The sequence below is a fragment of the Xyrauchen texanus genome, chromosome 12, assembly GCF_025860055.1.
Source record: "Xyrauchen texanus isolate HMW12.3.18 chromosome 12, RBS_HiC_50CHRs, whole genome shotgun sequence".
Lineage (NCBI taxonomy): Eukaryota > Metazoa > Chordata > Actinopteri > Cypriniformes > Catostomidae > Xyrauchen > Xyrauchen texanus.
The window spans coordinates 36,696,335-36,702,334 of record NC_068287.1 but is presented as its reverse complement, the minus strand read 5'-3'; positions in this window follow the sequence as shown (position 1 = coordinate 36,702,334).

Sequence of the window (6,000 nt, the reverse complement as noted above, 5' to 3'; positions counted from 1 at the left end):
TCATGTATGCACCACTACACACAAGCACTGTTCCCACAGTTATAAACACTTCCCCAGTAAAAGCGGGAAGTGCTATAAGTGTAGCGCGTGTGCCTGCCGTATTGCACGCACCCCTACACACAGCTACCCACACAGTTTCAAACAGCTATGCCGCAAACATCACAGATGCAATGCGCGAGCTAAGAAACTCCCCGCTAAATGCGGAAAGCTTTATGAATGTGGCGTGCGTGCCCATAATGATGAATGCACCCCCACTTCAAAACACTGTTCATACAGTTTCAAGCACCTCTCCGACTCATGCTGTGAGCATTTCGGAAATAGCGCATGTGCCTGTACTCTCACACGCACCTCTGCACTCGGCACTCAATACGGCTGCTCAGCGCACACCTGCGCCTCTGAGAGCCGTAGATTCTGTGTTAGCACAAAGCGATTTGCCGGCGGGGCCCATACGTCACTGCGACACGCCCCCAGCCGGCATTCAGCCCATATCTGTGCGAGCGGAAGCCTGGGGAAAAATCCCCGACATGCCGAAATGGGTTTTGAACATAATAAAACACGGATACTCACTTCAATTCGCTCGCAGACCACCCCGCATTTCAGCGGTGGTCGAGACGAAAGTGAGGAGAGATGTGTCACATGTTCTACGCACCGAGGTGCTCAAACTGATAGAGAAGGGCGCTATAGAAACTGTTCCTCCCTCTTTGAGCGAGGCAGGTTTTTACAGCCGCTATTTTCTCGTCCAGAAAAAGGACGGTGGCCTTCGCCCCATCCTGGATCTCAGACATCTGAACAAAGCGTTAATGATTCGCTCGTTCAGAATGTTAACAACCAAACATATCCTCGCGCAAGTTCGCCCCGGGGATTGGTTTCTATCAGTAGATTTGAAAGACGCTTACTTTCACATCCCGATAGCGCCTCACCACAGGCCCTTTCTGAGATTCGCTTTCGAGGGACAGTCATACCAGTACACAGTACTACCATTCGGCCTATCATTGGCCCCCTGTACATTCACAAAATGTATGGACGCGGCACTTTCTCCCCTGAGACAGCGGGGAGTGCGGATACTGAATTACCTCGACGATTGGCTAATCATAGCAAAATCAGAGGTTCAGTTAATGACACACAGATCTTGGACTATCAGCCATTTACAATGCCTGGGTCTGAGAATAAATTTTGCAAAGAGCGTGCTATCCCCCAGCCAGAATAATTCTTTTCTGGGAATAGTGCTAGACTCAGTGCAGATGACAGCGCACCTCTCATCAGAGCGTGCGCTCTCTATTCGACGCCTTGCAACATCGTTCAGAACGGGCGCGCACGCCCCCGTCAAACGATTTCAGAGAATGCTCGGTCTCATGGCCTCGGCATCAGCTGTACTCCAGCTAGGATTGTTGCACATGCGTCCTCTCCAGCGCTGGCTCAAGAGCCGTGTCCCCACTCACGCGTGGCGCTTGGGCCATTTTTTGATCAGAGCGAATCACGGCTGTATAAAAGCCCTGACGCCCTGGAAAGCCATAAACTGGTATCAAACCGGCGTGAGTCTGGGCGTGAATACGCGGAGAAAAATGATCACGACAGATGCCTCCAAAATAGGATGGGGGGCCCTTTACGAGGGCAGGCCTGTTTACGGCTTTTGGTCAAACCTGGAAAAGCGCCTACACGTAAACTGTCTGGAAATGAAAGCGGTCGCCTTGGCTCTCAGAGCCCTGCTTCCGTACCTGCAAAACGAACACGTCCTGGTCCGAACGGACAACATGACGGTAGTTTCGTATATAAATCGCCAAGGTGGACTCAGGTCGAGCTCCCTGCACTCTATGGCCAGGGAGCTCATCCTATGGTCACAACACCACCTGCGCTCGCTAAGGGCAGCGCACGTGCCAGGCGTCCTGAACCAAGGAGCGGACATGCTATCCAGAGACAAAGTTCTCCCAGGAGAATGGTCTCTCCACCCTCTGACGGTTCAGTGGTTATGGCGAACCTTTGGCGAGGCAGAGGTCGACCTCTTCGCCTCCAAGGAAAACGTGCACTGCCCTCTCTTCTTCTCAAAAAGCATGGACGCACTCGCCCAAGTTTGGCCGAGCCGCCCCTTGTATGCTTTTCCCCCGATCGCGATGCTGCCTCAGGTCATCAGTTGGATCAGGGAGGTGAAATGTGCAGTGCTCCTGGTAGCCCCACTCTGGAAAAACCAGACGTGGTTTCCAGAGCTGGTACAGATGATGCAATCTGCCCCATGGCCGATTCCGCTGAGGCAAGACCTCCTCGGACAGGCCAGCGGGATGATTCTTCATCCCCACCCCGATCTGTGGGCCCTCAATGCATGGCCCCTCAACGGGTTCCCGAGAACCTCCCCAGTGGAGTTCTGAAAACCATTACTGAGGCGCGAGCCCCCTCTACGAGGCGCTTGTATGCCCAAAAGTGGAAAGTGTTCAGTGACTGGTGTGATACCAAGAGCTTGAACCCCAAAACGTGTGAGATACCAAGTGTACTCGCCTTTTTGCAGGAGCTGCTGGAGGCGGGCTGCACACCCTCCATGCTCAAAGTCTATGTGGCTGCCATAGCGGCGTCACACAATCCTGATAAAGGACATTCATTAGGAAAAAACGATCTGATCGTTCGTTTCCTAAGAGGCGCTAGGAGGATGAACCCTCCTCGCCCACCTTCGGTGCCGATCTGGGACCTGGCCACAGTCCTGGACGCACTCAAAGGTGCCCAGTTCGAACCTCTCCGAACCATGCACCTCAAGCAGCTCTCGCTCAAAACCACGCTCTTGCTGGCACTCGCTTCAGTTAAAAGAGTGGGCGACCTGCACGCGCTGTCTTCAAGCGCTGCTTGCCTGGAATTTGGACCTAACGACTGCAGAGTTGTCCTTAGGCCAAAGCACGGGTATATTCCTAAGGTGCTCTCTACACCCTTCAGAGCACAGATGATATCTCTGGCAGCGCTATCGTCCTCAGCAGACGAAGGTGATGCAAATTTACTCTGCCCGGTCAGGGTGCTCAGAGTATATTTGGAACGTTCTGCCCTGTTCAGACAGATGGAACAATTATCCGTATGCTTTGGCGGCCGAACTAAGGGTCTCGCTGTCTCAAGGCAACGAATATCGCGCTGGATAGTGGATGCTATAGCGCTAGCTTATGGAGCCAAGGGCCTTCAATGCCCCTTAGGCGTCAGAGCTCACTCTACGAGGAGCATGGCCTCCTCGTGGGCATGGTCGAGTGGGATACCCATTGAAGATATTTGTGCGGCGGCAGGCTGGGCCTCGCCTTCGACATTTATCAGGTTTTATAACCTACAGGTCCCCTCACTGCATTCCAACATTCTATCAGTCTGACTGTGGAATGAACTGGAGTATGTATATGCTGGGCATCATCTCCTCCCTTATAAGGTCCGTCTCTGACCGACTTAGAGGGTTTATTATGCGTACCAGTACACAAAAGCTCAGTACATGAGATATGTGCTTGTGTTTGTACAAGGAGCGCCCACCTTGAAGGCAAGGGCGCCCTGTCATACCCCACTATATAGCTCGCCGCTGGCCGGCTCGTGGAATATCACTTTGCTTTAAGGCTCAGGCACCTGCCTCTGGCTTTATAGAGCGAAGTCAGCACGCACGGCGTTTTACATGGTGTTCCCATAGCGTAAGCTACTTACGCAATAGGAGAGACCTCTCGATAGGGAACGACTCGGTTACTAACGTAACCTCGGTTCCCTGAGAGGAGGGAACGACTATTGCGTAAGCTGGCGTGTCTGTGCTTGGTCAGTTCGCTTCAGTCGATTGAACCTAAAAAAACTGGCATGACGGGACGTTCATTATATAGCCCTCATATGCTAATTTCAGCAGGCTCTGAGCGCGCGAATGCGGGACACGCCCCCATTGGTCGTGCGTTCTAAGTCGCCCCGTCACTGGTTCAAGCAGTTGCCGCAGCACAGCCAATGACCGAGCTGCCTCGCTCATCACTGTCTGCTGTGCAGCTGCAATGCGTTTTACATAAAGACTTCAATATTTCTCGAGAAACGGAGTTTTCCCATAGCGTAAGCTACTTACGCAATAGGAGAGACCTCCTCTCAGGGAACCGAGGTTACGTTAGTAACCGAGTCGTTATCCAAGATCAATAATCTTTTACATTGACATCTTGTTATGGAACTTCTGTTTTGTTTGTTTGTTGTTGTTGTTTTATTTTATTTTTTATTATTATTATTTAAAACAAAGAAAATCCCATGTCGTCCTCTCCAAGTTCTGGCAGATTTACTAATACCTGTCATTTTCGCAAACTTGTCCGATGTCAGTGATTTTTCAGATTCTGACCACTCTGGCTCAAGGGTGATAGCATACCAAATGCTTCTCGTGTATTTGCAGACTCTCTTCTCTTTCTAGATTTAAATATGTTCTCAAGGTCAAGAGTCACAGGAATACACAGGAAGTCCAGGACAGAGGTGTCGAAAAGAACATTAGGCTGCATTCAATCATTCTCCCTGCCTCTTTAATGCAGGACCATGGATTAAGGTTCTTTATAAAGACAAGGCAAGTATGTGACCCTCCAGGCTGATCTCAGAACAGAGATGCCTGACAACTGAACATGCTTTCCATTTATAAAATTGTAATGAGAATGTTGACTGGAATGTCTTTTGATCAGATAGAGGCATAAAAACATTGCTTTTATTAAACTTAACCTACTTTTGTTATTTGAAACATTGAGGAGCCCAGAAAGCTCAGTCAGTAGAGCATCAGACTTTTGGGGCCTGGGTGGCTCAGCGAGTATTGACACTGACTACCAACCCTGGAGTCGCAAGTTAAAATCCAGGGTGTGCGGAGTGACTCCAGCCAGGTCTCCTAGCAACCAAATTGGCCCGGTTGATAGGGAGGGTAGAGTCACATGGGGTAACATCCTCGTGGTCACCATTAGTGGTTCTTGCTCTCAATGGGGCGCATGGTAAGTTGATCACGGAGAGTAGCTTGAGCCTCAACATGCGGAGTCTACGCGGTGTCATGCACGACTGAGACAACTGAGGCAACTGAGACTTGTCCTCCACCACCCAGATTGAGGTGAGTAACCACGCCACCACGAGGACCTACTAAGACCTACTGGAAGAAAAGGGGATAAAAAAAAAAAGCTATAATTGAAACTAGTTTCCAATTGTTTATGATGTCTACACATTATTAAATGTACAGTAAGCACCAGCATAAGCACCAGTCTAGGTCACATTTTAGCATAATTTAAAATGACAAAAAAAAAAAATAAAATAAATATTACAGTTTAATCCCACTAGGCAAATACTGATGTGACAAACGTGTGAAATGAATCTCATAAAAATAGAACCACAAGACTAAACCAGAGACAAAGAATCGTACAGAAAAATTAACAAAAATTTTTCAAAGACATTGATATTTTTTATTATTTATTGGAAATAATATTCTGTCATCTACACACACCATCCTATTTGTTATCCACTTTTTCAACAAGAAATTGAAAATACCTGTGAACATTTAAATGACAGAGAGAGAACAGGCTCTCCTTTTTTTCGTCTCTTCAACAATTTCCAAGGGAACCAATCATGACAAAACCATTCATTATCACAACACCTGCTGCTGCATAGGTCTCATATACATTTTATTTCTTGGAGTGCTGTCAGCTCTCTAATGACATATTTACATCCGTTTTTGGTGGTGCATTTTGCGCATTTCTATATAGAATGCATGACTCATTCATATTGCAACTAGAAAAAGAAACATTTCTAAACAGAAATGTACTGGTAAGAGTGATCGTGTCTTTCCCAAGGGAATTGTCTCTTTAGGACGTTTGAATAGGAATTTTAGATCAAGCTTTTACAGGGACATACATTAATAAAGCATGCTTATGCACTTGACAAGGTCAGGTTCTGCTTTCCTTTTAGGCTAAATGGAAAGGAGGGGACTTCGCATTTTTAATGGCCTAGTGATTCTCCTTGTATTTATTTCATCTACCTTGTATTAAGGAACGGTTAATACAGTGTATTAAAGTAGATGTG